The sequence below is a fragment of the Mesocricetus auratus genome, unplaced genomic scaffold (genome assembly GCF_017639785.1).
Source record: "Mesocricetus auratus isolate SY011 unplaced genomic scaffold, BCM_Maur_2.0 Super-Scaffold_100676, whole genome shotgun sequence".
In the NCBI taxonomy this organism is placed as follows: Eukaryota; Metazoa; Chordata; class Mammalia; order Rodentia; family Cricetidae; genus Mesocricetus; species Mesocricetus auratus.
In genome coordinates this window covers 74,277,189-74,292,753 of record NW_024429266.1, presented here as the reverse complement: position 1 = coordinate 74,292,753, position 15,565 = coordinate 74,277,189, and positions in this window count along the sequence as shown.

Genomic DNA, 15,565 nt, shown 5'->3' with positions numbered 1-15,565 from the left:
GATGGACCAGCGTGACTCTATTTCAGGCTTGAAAAGTTATCTTATAGTAAAATCCAATTAGGTGCATTTCTATTTATGATCAAACCTCTGATTCTCAAGGTTTGGGCTATGCCCCACCTATAACCTTAACTATCCAGGAAATGGCAAACGTGTTTCTTTCACAAATATATTATGAGCATCTTTCAAGCCTACTTTTGTCTCATAATGTTGATATAAGTACCCTTTATTATTAGTATCTTGTTAAGATCACTATGTTATAATGTTCTGCTTCTGTAATCCTGCCTATTTTTCTGCCAAACCATCAATTTGGAAATTCCCTACCCCTGAGCTATAAAAACCCTTATTTTCCCCATTTCCATTGCAGATTTCTTGAAACCCATCTTGGGGGCAAGCAGTCCATGTACAATAATCAAGGTTGCTTTAATTAATTGCTTATTTTAAATAATTTAGAGACAGTTATTTGTGTCAGTGCTTTGTCTAACTGTACCTGTGGGATCAACAATTTTATTTACCTCCTGTAATATTCCTCAATGTATATTAATAACAATTCATTTGTCTTTGCACATTCTTTTGATCCCAGCATCTGGGAGTCAGAGGCAGGAAGATCTCTGTGAATTTGATGTCAGCCACATCTACATAGTGAGCTTCAGGACAGCTAAGATTCCAAAAACAACAAACAAAAATAGTGAGAGGGAGAGGAAGAAATTTTAATATTTCCATTATCTTATTCTTGAAGGAAAACATTTAAAAGGTAATAGAAAAATCTCAAAATAAGAAAAATGGCCAGATTGTTATAACTGATTCAGACAATTTGATACATACATTCATCACTTGTATAAACAATTGCACATGAAAAATATATCAGGATGAATTTATATATACATAAAAATGTGGTTCTCATTCCAACAAACATGGGTCAAAATTTATTTAGTGTTTTAAATTCAAACCTAGCAGGCCCCTTTTTTTTAATGAAAATACTGAGACTTCAGGTTTTGGGATGGAGCTCCTTATTGGAAAAGTTATCAAACAAGCACAAGGCCCTTGAATCATTGGGTCTCAGGAAAACCAAAGAAAATATCAGCATATTTCAACTTTTGTTCCAGCAAAATTTCAGGTCTTTTTCAGTGTTTTGATCTTTGTTCCAAATGCTGTAATGGATTTATATATTTGATTTTATTAAGTTTTCTTCAAATAATACATCTTTTTTATAAATTAGATACCTGGTGTTGACTAGAAACATCTGATTGTTTTTATTTTTGTTTTCTGTTTATGTTTTTTTTAAATACACTTGCCTACTTAGGTTTTTTTTTAATTCTTTTTCGAGACAGGGTTTCTCTGTGGCTTTGGAGTCTTTCCTGGAACTAGCTCTTGTAGACCAGGCTGGTCTCAAGCTCACAGAGATCCTCCTGCCTCTGCCTCTCAAATGCTGGGACTAAAGGTGTGCACCACCATCACCCGGCATCTACTGAGTTTTGTTAGTATTGGTAAAAAAGTGTATTTTTTGTGAACCCTGCATAAATATACTGCTTCTTCTCCATGGAAAGAGGAAATTACTCTAATTTTTCTTTAATATGGTGTTATTTTTCCTCATTACTTCAATTACTAATGAGATTAGACAAGCTTCATGTACTGGTTGGCTATTGATATTTCTTCTTACATTAGCTATGTGTATCTATTACATTTTTAGATTTTCAAAACATTTATTTATTTATTTATTTATTTATTGTGTCTATGTGGAGGGGACAAACATCTGTCCAGTCTTCTTATGGGCATCAGGTATAATTTATGAGAATCATTTCTCTCCTTCATAATTTGGATGGTTGGGATTTCATTGAGATCAGCAGACTTGACTAAAAATGCCTCTTGGTCATGATTTATATTACATATTATTTCAGCTAGAGCAATTTAATCATTTCTGAGAATTACATGGGAAATCCTTACGCACTTTATGATACTTTGTACCTTCATATAACATATGCATTCATAAATTTCCATTAAGATACAGTTTTTGATTAAGGTATTATGTATATTTAGAGTGATATTCATCCCTTTAGCTATCTGTAATTGTAGATCCTCTTGTCACCTTATGAGGCCTTCACAATTGTTTGAACTTTTAATATTATCACTGTCCCAATAAAGATCATTCTAATAAAGAATGACTATTTACTAATTCATTCAGACTGCCCTAAGCTGGATTTACTATCTGTTTTTGTGAGTTTGTCTGTGGTAAATATTACACTGTGAGTGATATATGCATGATGCTTTCTAGGTTTTACTTTATTATACTGTATATCAAAATTATATTTGTGTCCTTTAACTGAATACTACTCTCTCACTTAATATGCTATAGTTGTCCATTTATTTGTTAATGTACAATACTTATGCTGTCCCTATATTTGCCTATTAGAGATACTGTTGCTGCAACCACTCATGTGAAGTATTTTAATCCCTTGACTTCAATTCCATTTCCTTTGTGTTAACTGTCAGAACTAAGGTTGCTGAATCATATGTTATGTATGTTTCTATTTTAGTAGGAGCATCTACATTTTTTTGCAGTAGTTGTAACCAATTTATGTTCTTCCCAAAAATGTGAATGATTTTGTTTCCGTCATTCTTTGGGAGAAATCCTAAGTTCCTCCCTGACAAATGTGAGGGAATATTTTAAATTTCTTTGACTTGGTTTTGACTGAAGGTTGGTAATGGAAAGCACTTCTCCTTTGCCTTGGTCTTTGCCTGTCAGCTATGGGAAGTCTTCATTGATATAGTTGTTTTTTTAAGTTGGTTGTGTCTTTTATACTTTTTGTACTAAGGAGTTCCATGTATATTTTTGTTGGTCTTTCCAGACTTAACTGAGAGATCACTCTCCCTCAGATTGACAGGCAGTAACAACATATCTAATGATGAACCAGTGCTGTCTGCTTTCCTTCATTTCTTATCAATGAGTGTGTCTATTCTGCTCTCGCCATGTTGTGGCCCCTTCACTCTACAACTTGGTCTAGCTCATAGTCCTTTATGCATCCTCTCCCATGATGTTACTTGGAAGGACTCAAACGTAAATCAATAGTTACCTACAATATGAATATTTGTAAAAGTAAACCACCACAAATTCTTATTCCAGGGATGATATTGTAAATGTGGGTATAGGGGATAGTTATGGTATTGGAGCATTTTCCAACATAGAAATTCAACAATTTTAGTAATAGAATTATATGTCTAGAATCACTAATGTAAATATATATGAAAGATCAAAAATGTAGAATCAAAAAAAAATAAAATAAAAGCTCCAAGAAAAAGTCATTAACAACATAACATTACTTCCGGAAATTCATAATCCATAATTAACCAGAAGAAAGCATCTAGAGTAAATCAACAAATAAAATAATTTCATATAGAATGCATTATTAAGGACCAAACATAGTGTTATAAAATTTATTTTTTTATTTTTAATGATCCATTTAATTTTATTTTTAAATTTAAATTCAAATCAGAAACAAGGTTTCTTCACATGTCAATCTCACATCCCTCTCCCTTTCCCTCCCCTCCTCCCACCCTCTCCCAACACCCACCCAATACCCCCTCTTTTACCCAGGGAGGGTGAGTTCTTCCATGGGGGTGTCCATAGTCTGTCATTTCATCCAGGACTGGGCCTAGACCCTCCCCCAAGAGTCCAGGGTGAGAGTGCTTCTCTCATTGTGGGATGGGCACCCAATGTCCATTTGTATGCCAGGAATAAATATTGGTCAACTACCAAAGGCCCCATAGATTGCCTAGGCCTCCTCACTGACACCTGCATTCAGGGGGTCTTGATCAGCTTGGGATTCAAGAGTTAACCCTTGTCAGGTCAGCTGTTTCTGGGAGTTAAACCACCCAGCCTTAATCCCTTTGGTCATCAGTCCTCCCTCTCTGTTACTGGCTTTCTTGAGTTCAGTTCAGTGCTTGGCCATGGGAGTCTGCCTCTGCTTCCATCAGCCCCTGAATTAAGGTTCTGTTTCCCTGAATTTCTTGCCATGGGATTGTAGGCTGGCACTCCCCAGATCTATGTCTAAAGCCCATATATGAGAGAATATATGCCATGTTTCTCTTTTTGTGACTGCACTACCTCACACAGGATAGTTTCTTCTAGTGTCATACATTTGCCTGCAAATCTCAGGATTCCATTGTTTTTTTCTGCTGAAGAGTACTCCATTGTATAAATGCACCACATTTTGTCTATCCACTATTCGGTTGAGAGACATCTTGGTTGCTTCCAAGTTCTGGCTATTACAAATAATGCTGCTATGAACATAGTGGAACAGACATTCTTATTGTATGAATGGGCATCTTTTGGATATATGCTTAAGAGTGGAGTTGCTGGGTATTGTAGTAAGTTTATTCCCATTATTCTGAGGAATCTCCATACTGATTTCCAAAGTGGCTGTACAAGTTGACACTCCCACCAGCAGTGGAGGAGTGTTTCCCTTTCACCACAGCCTCTCCAGCATAAAATGTCGTTGGTGTTTTTGATTTTAGCCATACTGACCAGAGTAAGATAGTATCTCAGAGTTGTTTTTGTTGGGGAAGTCCTGTTATTTGCCTGTGCATTTGTCAATAAAGTACTGTCTGGCCAATAGAAAACCTAGATAGGAGGGACTAGGAGTCGAGGAGGATTCTGGGAAGGGAAAACACAAGAGAGTCAACATGTAACGCCATTGGGGGTAGGAAGCCTGGAACTATTCTCTGGTAAAAGACATACTTAGATTAACAATTATGGGGTAATTACTTAAAGCAGAGCTAGCCAGTAAGAGACAAACAAGGCCAACAACTTCATAATTAATATAGCTTCCTGTGTGTTTATTTGGGACTGATGCAGATCTAGAACCAGGCTGGCGCGGCAGAGCCCAGGCGACTGGCGGGGGATAAACCAAAGCGGGTAGCAAAGAAAAAGCATTTCCCAGATAGCTAAGGATGTTGAGAACTTTCTCAAGTGCTTCTCAGCCATTTTAGACTCCTCTGTTGAAAATTCTCTATTTATTTCTGAAGCCCACTTTTTAATTGGATCCTTTGGTGATTTGGAGACTTGCTTCTTGAGTTCTTTGTAAATTTTGGAGATCAACACTCTGTCAGATGTGGGGTTAGTGAAGAATTTTTCCCATTCTGTGGGCTGCCTTTTGTCTTGCTGACTGTGTCCTTTGCCTTACAGAAGCTTCTCAGTTTTAAGAGGTCCCATTTAATAGTTGTGGATCTCATTGTCTGTGCTACTGGTGTTAGTTTCCAGAAGCTGTCTCCTGTACCAATTTATTCAAGGGTACCACGCAATTTCACTTCTAAGAGGTTCAATGTGGCTGGATTTATGTTGAGGTCTTTGATCCATTTGGACTTAAGTTTTGTGTATGGTGATAAACATGGATCAATCCGCAGTCTTCTACATGTCAGCCTTCAGTTATGCCAGCACCATGTGTTGAAGATGCTTTCTTTATTCCATTGTATATTTTTAGCTACTTTATCAAAGATCAGATGTTCATACGTCTGTGGGTTAATATTAGAGTTTTCAATTCGATTCCATTGCTCTACCTGTCTATTTTTGTGCCAATACCAAGCTGTTGTCAGGACTAAAGCTCTATAATAGAGCTTGAAGTCAGGGATGGTGATGCCTCCGGACATTGCCTTGTTGAACAGGGTTGTTTTGGCTATCCTGGGTCTTTTGTTTTTCCATACAAAATTGGTTATTATTCCTTCAAGGTCTGTGAAGAATGGTGCTGGGAATTTAATGGGGATTGCATTGAATCTGTAGATTGCTTTTGGCAGGATTGCCATTTTTACTACATTGATTCTACCTATGCAAGAGAATGGGAGACCTTTCCATTTTCTGAGGGCTTCTATAATTTCATTCTTTAAAAATTCAAAGTTCTTGCAATGCAGGTCTTTCACTTGATTGGTTAGCGTTACCCCAAGTTATATATGTTGTTTGTGCCAATTGTAAAGGTTAATGATTCTCTTATTTCTTTCTCAGCCCTTTTATCATCTGTATATAGTAGAACTACTGAATTTCTCGAGTTGATCTTGTAGCCTGCCACTTTGCTGAAGGTATTAGTAAGCTGTAAGAGTTCCCTGGTAGAGTTCTTTGGGTCATTTATGTAAACTATCATATCATCTGCAAATAGTGAAGTCTAACCTCTTCCATCCCAATTTGTATCCACTTGATCCCCTTTTATTTTCATATGGCTCTGGCTAGAACTTCAAGTACAATGTTGAAAAGGTATGGAGATGTGGACAGCCTTGTCTTGTTTCTGCTTTTAGAAGAATTACAGTGAATTTCTGTCCATTTACTTTGATGTTGGCTGTTGGTTTTCTGCATATAGCTTTTATTATGTTTAAGTATGTCCCTGTTATCCCAGATCTCTCCAAGACCTTTATCATGAAGGGGTGTTGGATTTTGTCAAAGGCTTTTTCAGCATCTAGTGAGATGTGATTTTTGTTTTTCAGCTTGTTCATATGGTGGATTTCATTGATGGATTTTTGTATGTTGAGCCATCTCTGCATCCCTGGGATGAAACCTACTTGATTGTGGTGAATGATTGTTTTGATGTGTTCTTGGATCAGATTTGCCAGTATTTTATTGAGTATTTTTGCATCAATGTTCATGAGGGATATTGGTCTGAAGTTCTCTTTAATAGTTGTGTCTTTGTGTGGCTTGGGATCAAGGTTATTGAAGCCTGGCAGAAAGAGTTTGGCAAAGACCCTTCTGCTTCTATTGCATGAGATACTTTGAGAAGAATTGGTATAAGCTGTTCTATGAATGCTTGGTAGGATTCTGCACTGAGGCCATCTGGACCTGGGCTTTTTTTTTTTTTTTGGTGAGAGACTTTTGATGACTGCTTCTATTTCCATAGGTGTTATAGGTCTATTTAAATTGATTATCTGTTCTTGATTTAATTTTGCCAAGTGACAGATATCCAGGAAGTCGTCCATTTCCTTTAAATTTTCGAATTTTGTGGAGTACACGTTTTCAAAGTATAACCTGATGACTCTCTGTATTTCCTCAGAGTCCGTTGTTATGTCCCCCTTTTCATTTCTGATTTTGTTAATTTGCATGTTCACACTCTGCTGTTTGGTTAGTTTGGACAAGGGTTTGTCTATCTTGTTGATTTTCTCAAAGAACCAATTCTTTGTTGCATTGATTCTTTGTATTATTTTCCTAGTTTCTTATTTATTGATTTCAGCCATCTATTTGATTATTTCCTGGCATCTTCTCCTCCTGGGGTAGTTTGCTTCTTTGTGTTCTACAGCTTTCAGTTGTGCTGTTAATTCTCTAGTGTAACTATTCTCCAGTTTCTTCATATGGGCACTTAGTGCTATGAACTTCCCCCATAGCATTGCTTTCAATGTGTCCCATAGTTTTGTGTATGTTGTGTCTTCCTTCTCATTGAATTCTAGGAAGTCTTTAATTTCTTTTTTTTTTATTTCTTCTTTGAACCAGGAATGGTGCAGTTGTGCATTATCCAATTTCCATGAGTTTGTAGGTTTTCTGAAATTTGTGTTATTGTTGAATTCTAATTTTAAAGCATGGTGGTCTGATAAGATGCATGGAGTAATTCCAATTTTTTTGAAGCTGCTGATGTTTGATATGTTGCCAAATGTGTGGTCAATTTTCGAGAAGGCCCCATGAGGTGGAGAGAAGAAGGTATATTCCTTGTTATGTGGATGAAATGTTCTATAGATGTCTGTTAATCCCAGTTAGGTCATTACTTCTATTAGACCCTTTACTTCTTGGTTGAGATTCTGTCTGGTATTCCTGTCTAGTAGTGAAAGTGGTGTGTTGAAATCTCCCACTATAAGTGTGTGGGGCTTTATATGTGATTTAAGTTTTAGTAGTGTTTCTTTTACAAATGTGGATGCCTTTGTATTTGGGGCATAGATGTTGAAGATATACACTTCATCTTGATGGATTTTGCCTATGATGAGTATGTAATCACCTACTTCATATCTTTTGATTGATTTTATTTTAAAGTCCAATTAATTAGATATTAGGCTTGCTACCCCTGCTTGTTTCTTGGATCCATTTGATTAGAAAATTTTTTCCCAACCTTTAACTCCCAGGTCAAATTGAGGGATATTAATGACCATTTATTGCTCATTCTTCTTTCATTTGGAATGGTAGTTGTTGGTGGAGTTACATGTGGAATTTCACCCCTTTGTTCTTTTGGCTGTTGGTAGAGAGGGTTTCTCTAATGGTTGTAATTAATTTCCTTGGCTTGGAGTTTTCCTTCCAAAACTTTCTGTAGCTCTGGGTTAGTGAATACGTATTGCTGGAATCTAGTTTGTCATGGAATATCTTGTTTTCTCCATCTATATTGATTGAGAGTGTTGTCGGTATAGTAGTCTGGACTGACATCAATGGTCTCTTAGTATTGGTAGAATATGTATCCATTTTGTTGAATATGTTTTCTGCCCCTTTGAGGTGGTTTTCTTCTCCTTCTTCTATACCTATTATTCTTAGGTTTGGTCTTTTCAAGGTGTCCCATATTTCCTGTATGTTTTCTGCTAAGGATTTTTTTGACTTAAGGTTTTCTTTGGTTGATGAATCCATTTCTCCTAGTGTATCTTCAGCACCTGAGATTCTCTCTTCCATCTCTTGTATTCTGTTGGTAATGCTTGTATCGGTAGTACCTGACCATTTGCCCAGTATTTCTATTTCCAGCCTTTCTTCAGGTTGTGTTTTTTTTATTGTCTCTATTTCAGTTTTCAACCCTTGCACTGTTTGCATTGTTTCTTGCAATTTTCATTTTATCTTTTCATCCATTTGTTGCATTTTATGAATTTTTTTGTTTGTGTTTTCTTCCCTTTTTTCATTTTTTGGTTTGCTTTTTTTTCCAGTTCTTGTATTTTTATATTTTTTTTCTTTTATTTCTTGACTTTTTTTTTGTTCGTTTCTGTTGGGGAAGTCCTTTGTCAATAAAGCACTGTTGAGTCAATAAGAATCTAGATAGGTGGGACTAGGAGTCCAGGAGGATTCTGGGAAGGAGAAACACAAAAGAGTTCGACATGTAACGGCCATGGGGTAGGAAGCCTGGAACTATTCTCTGGTAAGAGAAATACTTAGATTAGCAATTATGGGCTAATTACTTAAGTCAGAGGTAGCCAGTAAGAAACAAGCAAGGCCAACAGCTTCATAATTAATACAGCCTCCTGTGTATTTATTTGGGACTGATGTGGCACTAGAACCAGGCTGGCGGGAAGGCATCCTCTCAAGGACAAAGCTTCTCTTAACACGTTTCTTCTTCCAATTCTTGCATTTTGTGCTTTGTTTCTTCTTCTATTTCTTGCATTTTTTAGTTTGTTTTTTCTTCAATTTCTTGCATTTTTTGGTTTGTTTGTTCATCCATTTCTTTGAGGGATTTTCATATATCCTCTTTTAGGGCCTCTAGCATTTTCATGAAGGTGGTTTTAAGGTCATTCTCTTCTGCTTCATTTGCATTGGAATGTTGGAATCTTACTGGTGTGCAGTCTCTAGAATCTGGCAGTGTCATATTTGTTTTTCTGTTGTTGAGTGTGTTTTTTTATTGTCTCTTTCCCATCTCTTCTTCTAGTGGATGCAGAAAGATCCCCTTACCGGTTTGGTGGTTAGGGGACCAGAGTTCCCTTCTGGTGGGTGCTAACAAGTCCAATAATCTGGTAGTTCTTCTATTCCTCGTCCTCGTTCTGGTCCCATGGGTGGAGAAGAAGACCAGGAATCTGGGGTCTTAGTCTCCCACCTAGTCCCCTGGTCCTTTTGCTGGATCTGCTGGTTTCCTGGTCTCTTTGGTGGGAGAAAAGACCTGGAATCTGGGGTGCTTTGTTCCTGCTGGGATTGGAAGTGCAATTCCCAGGCATTCCCCAGGCACTGGAACACAGGCCCAGATTCAGGGCCTGTTGTACCTGGTCCTGCCTGAATAGTTGTGTTATAAAATTTAAACTAATGATGAAATACATAGTTGAAATATCTGTAAATTTTGTGATTACTTATTTTCTCTAATAATGAAAAATCCATAAAATTATGTAGCCCTAAGAAGAAAAGTGCAAACTAATTATTTCCCCTAAGTCTTTGTATGGTAATGTGACTTCAATACAGCTCGAAGGCATAGTTCAGCCATCTAGATCCTGTCAAATTAACAACCATCATTAATAACCACAAACTATATAGTTGTATAGAATAGGTACACAAATCTGACGTTTACTGATAAGACATCATAAAATTAATCTTTAAATTTGCAAGCAAATGGATGGTACTAGAAGAAACCATCATGAGTGAGGTAACCCAGTCTCAGAAAGAGAAACATGGGATGTACTCACTCCTTTATGGATTTTAGACATGAATCAAGGGAGTGCCAGCATCCATTCCCACTGCCAGAGAGTCTGGGAAACAGAACTTCACTCAGGACTGACAAATGCAGAAGCAGATACCCACAGACAAACACTGAACTGAACTCCTAGAATCCAGTGTCAGAAAGGGAGAACTGATTGGCAAAGGAGTTAAGACTGGGCTGGTTTAACCAACAGAACGTGTTCACCTGAACAAGGGGGAGCTTTTGGACCCAAGATTGATGGCTGTGTGAAAAGCATGGTGCTGACCCAGATGTCTTGAATGTGGTTGTCAGTGAGGAGGCCTTCATAATCTATGGGGCCTTGGGTAGTAGTTATCCCTGGTGCACAAATCGACTTTGAGTGCCCCTACCAAAATATGGGAGGCTCTCTCAGCCGGGATTCTTTGAGGAGGCCTTAGGCCCTGCCCTGGATGAAATGTCACTATTGATCCACCATGGATGTCCTCACCCGCCCTGTGTATCAGAGTGTAGATTATCTGGGTTACTGGGGAAACTGGTGGGGAGGGCAGGAGAGGAGGGTAGAGAAAGGGAGCTGGGATTGACATTACAAGAACCTTGTTTCTTACTTAAATTAAAAAAATGAAAAAAAGTAATATATATGATATATATATATACACATATATAATTTAGGGACTTTTTAAAGATGAGAGCAAATTTATGTAGCAATGATATTGATTTCCTTGTTTCTATTTACATAGAGAATTCTTAGTTGAATGTCTGATTGTACAGAACCCAAATGTCTTCAGTATGTCTCAGAGTTCACAAAAGGGTTTAACTTTATAGTCATCTATGCTAGCATACTTTGTAAAACAAAAAAATTGCAATTTTAGAAGTTTCTGGAAACTCAGCACTAATCCTATGCCAAAAGACATTTAATATTGTTTTTAGAAACTGATGTTAGCAATTCAAACAGTTGAAGACAACATAATCCAAAGATGTACTAATTTGCTACTTACCTGTAGGGAATGGCAGTAGGATATCATAGAAGATGCTCTTTATAAACTTCTACCTTTCTATGAGAGAAGAAAATTTTCATGTCAGTAAAAACATTACTGTTGATAATGTCTGTAATCTAAATCAAATTATTTCAGGCATCATTATGTACCTCATGATGGCATACACAGTGCAAAGTGCAGGTGTATATTCAGAACAAAGGCTGCAATGAAGCCTTTGGTGTAGCTGCAGAGAGCACTGAAAGGTCCACATTGGGTACATTGTACACATTATTTTGGATTGATTTTTGATCACTGCTCATTGAGAAACCATTACAACATTTTTATTTACCCTCACATTTAATTTATGATTCTTTGTATAGCTGAGGTCAGAATTAAAGAAGCTGGAATCTTACTTAATACAGACCCTTTTTTTGTTGTCTGTCCTGTGAGCAAATGAGACACCACATATTTGTTTACAACTCATAAGCACATTAAAATTTATTGTGCATTTTTAGTATTTTGATAAAATAATTTAAAACCAGTTGAATATTGTTACCAGTTTGTTTATAGTTAACCCTTAAAATGCTATATTTATAGATTTAAAATTGTTTTCTTTTACAGTCATTATTTAATCGTGTGTGTGTCCATGACACTGTACACGAGTGTAGGTCACAAAACAACTTTGTGAGTCCTGGGGATCAGACGTACGTTGTAAGTCTTGGTACCATGCCTTTTCAGGTACTGAGCCATTTTGACTGAATTGCTCTATATCCCAGGCTGTCTTTGAGTTGCTTCAGTCTCCTTAATGCTGGGACTACATAGGCAAGCCATCAGCATGATTTGCTATTGTCTGATTCCCAATTTTCACTATGGAACATGTCAGTACTTCTGTTAAAGAAACACTCAATTTGGAAGCCATGTGTGAGTGACTGCTTGCTTCTCGATGACAATAGCTGAGAGAAGAACATTGTTCCCTTTTAATTAATTTTAATTAAGCTCTTATTAAAAATGGCTTCAACATTTAAAAAGGTCTCACTTCCTCCTTCATATGGTATTTCATTTCAAGAAAATAAATAATAAGAACTCACCAGGAAATCATGAACCATGATGAATTACAACATACAACCAGCACAATAACAACTACCACACCTGAGACACCAGTGTCCACAAACAGGAAAAGATGACCATGTTGTCAGTTGTGACAAACTAGAAATCATTTAAATTTAACTCCCAATTTTTTAGTGATGGATTTAAAACTAGTAAGGAGAGCCTGGGAACATTACTCAGAAAGGAATGCACTTCCTTGTAACTGAGATGCATGCCCAGGAAATCTTGTCACAACCGTCTCGACCAGCAAGGAAAACTCAATGCTCAGACTCTTCGTTAAGCAGTTTATTCAGGAACCTTGAACAATCTTCTGACCATGGGGAGTGCCAGCCCACAGCTTAAAAAGGCCCTTGGGCGGCCAACCCCGGTAAGCCATGTGGCAACAGCAGAAAGGTCCACATATGCGGAAGCAAGCCTGATATCCAGCTTTGACCAAATAAGGAGTTGTTTATCACAGAGAGCACTTGCTGTTGGGCTGGCAGAATGTGTAAGCCAGCACCATCTTAAGGGTGCAGCACTTCGCAGGTCTCTACAGTTCCCTCTTTTTTTGTTTTAAACACAACAGGCAAGAATAGAGGTCTGATCTCTGACATAGACAGGGACATTGTACTGATTTCTCATTTGGTGTCATCCACCCAATGAGCATCAGACCCATCCAATACCCTTTTTTCAGAGGCAGGACGTTCTTTGAGGGGGGACGTTCTTTGGGTATCAACCAGATGGAATCAGATGTGCTCTTCTCTGCGTCTTATTAGCTGACTCAGTGTGCAGTCCTCTGCCTTGCATCCTGAGCACATTTAATCAGCTCTTAAGGTAGCCAAACCATGCCTGGGGGGACTGTCCTGCTTCAATAGCGGTAAAGGCCTGAATGATCATGGCTGCATTGCGTCTTTGTGTGACTCTAATCTTACATAGAAACAACAAGCAAACCAGGGAGACCAACACCAAAAGACCTGTTAATGCTCCTATACCCGCCCACTCCTTAAGATGGTTCATTGCAGAAGTCATCCAGGACGATAATCCCGATGCAAAGGAAAGGTCCACTCTGGTGGAATTTACATGGACCACTGCCGGCCTCAACTCCTTCAAAGTATCTTCTGTAAAAGGAAACTGGACAAAAATTGGCATACTAAACAGATGTAATATATAATCCTTGCATTTTCCACTCGCAGCCTAGCTGAGCCAACTGCCAGAGTGTATCCACTTGTTTCTGCACTAAGTCGATGCGCTGATTAACGATCATTAAAACCCCTTTTTATTGAGAGTTGAGAGACATTCGCAAATCCAGGGCAAGATCCACATTTGTTGACAAGTTATTTAAAACAGAGGCAGTTTATACTGTATTGGACAAAACAACAGCGGACACAGTAGCCCCGACTGCTGCAACAGTAATAGAAATCACTATGGCTGCCGTAATACCAAAATCTCTTTTCTGTCTGAATAAAATCATACTACTGGGCACTTCTACAGGACGGCATTTCTTAGTACATTGTTCAAAGACTAGCTATTTAATATGAGGCATGGTTACATCTGGGTCCCCAAAAATCCTTCCAGCAGCTTCCACTTGCCTTGCTACAAAGTCTGAAAAAGGTTCCATAGGGCCTTGCAAGATCTTGGTAAGATTCCCACTCACTTCTCTTTTATTTGGCAATGATTTCCAAGCCTTAATGGCTATCTGATTTACTTGTTCAAACACCTGTACTGAATATCCTGCCTGTATGTTTGTAAATCTTATTTGTCCAAGTAGCACATCCCTATCCCAGTGTTGATTTCCTGTAGCCTTAGTGGCAGCTTGCTCATTGGCAAATTCAATTAAAAAGGCTTTCCAATCCAAATACTGCCCTGGGCTTAGACATGCATGAGCCAAACTGCTCCAATCACTTGGTGTCATACAGTGCCTGTTAAGAGCCTCAACCTGAGCCACCATAAAGGAAGCTGTTATTCCATAAGCACAAACTGACTCGGCCAATGACTTCACTACCTTAAAATCTAATGGCTCATGATATCTCTGTCCTTGCTGAGCTTGGAACACAGGGTAAGCAAGCCGCAATTCCGTACGAACTTGCTTCCATGTCCCCGGACAAAAGGACCATCCAGAGCATGGCTCCTGAGTAGGCTGTTCAACTTCCGGGTATGGTGGTGGAGCAGTAGGTCTGCAACAGCCCTTCACTATAATCTGTAAGGCTGCATCATCTTAGCTGTATCAGTTGTTGGAACACCTGGCCCACTGTTTCCGGGGGTCTTGGTTCATCAAGCCACAGAAGCCTGGAAGGAATCCTCAGATTTTCATTCTCTGTAGAATCATAAATAATCCAGGCAGTGGTGGCACACGCCTTTAATCCCAGCACTCAGGAGGCAGAGGCAGGTGGATCTCTGTGAGTTTGAGGCCGGGCTGGACTGACTGCCTCAAAAACAATACAGAGAAACCCTGTCTCGTAACCCCCCCCAATAAAAGAAACATAAACAAAACCTCTTTTCCAAAGTAACATATTCTTATACTTAAATTTTGAAGTACCTTTCATAGTTTTTTCTGTTTACTTTTTCTTTTCCTTTTTTCTGATCTTAGTCATCTCTAATTGTTTTATGAGAGGCTGGAGTTTTTCTCTTTCTCCTCATCCTCCTCATCCTCCTCGGAGACCATAGACTCTGAGTCTTCTAAATATTTTAGAGCTGGGTAAATCTTTCTTTTCTGCTTTCCTCCCTTTTCATTGTTTGCCTGCTCTGATCTCTCCTCTTGTAATTGTTCTAAAGCATTTCTCCCCTTTTCAACTGCCTCACTGCACTTCTGATCCTCAAGGCAACTCTTTACTAGTCTCCAGACAGCTTGAACACCACCTCTGAGTGTTCCTCGGTCCCATGCAAAATCAAGATCTCTCCCTAACTTCTTCCATGAAGGGATACTAAGACTTCCAGAGACAGCAAACCAGGGTGCTATGGTATCACGATCTTCCAAAAATCTCTCTAAAGTACTTTTGTTTAGTTTTAAATTCTTAGAATGAAGCAGCTCATTCAAAGCCAAAAAATATTGGGTGCAACTGAGAAATGCCCATAGCCAAACTAACAATGTTTCTTTTAAGCTTTGCTTTCAGTTCACTGCTAGCCAAACTAACAATGTTTCTTTTTAGCTTTTACTTTCCTTTAGCTGCTCCCGTGAACCATTTGTCCTGCTCTCTCTTTACCTAC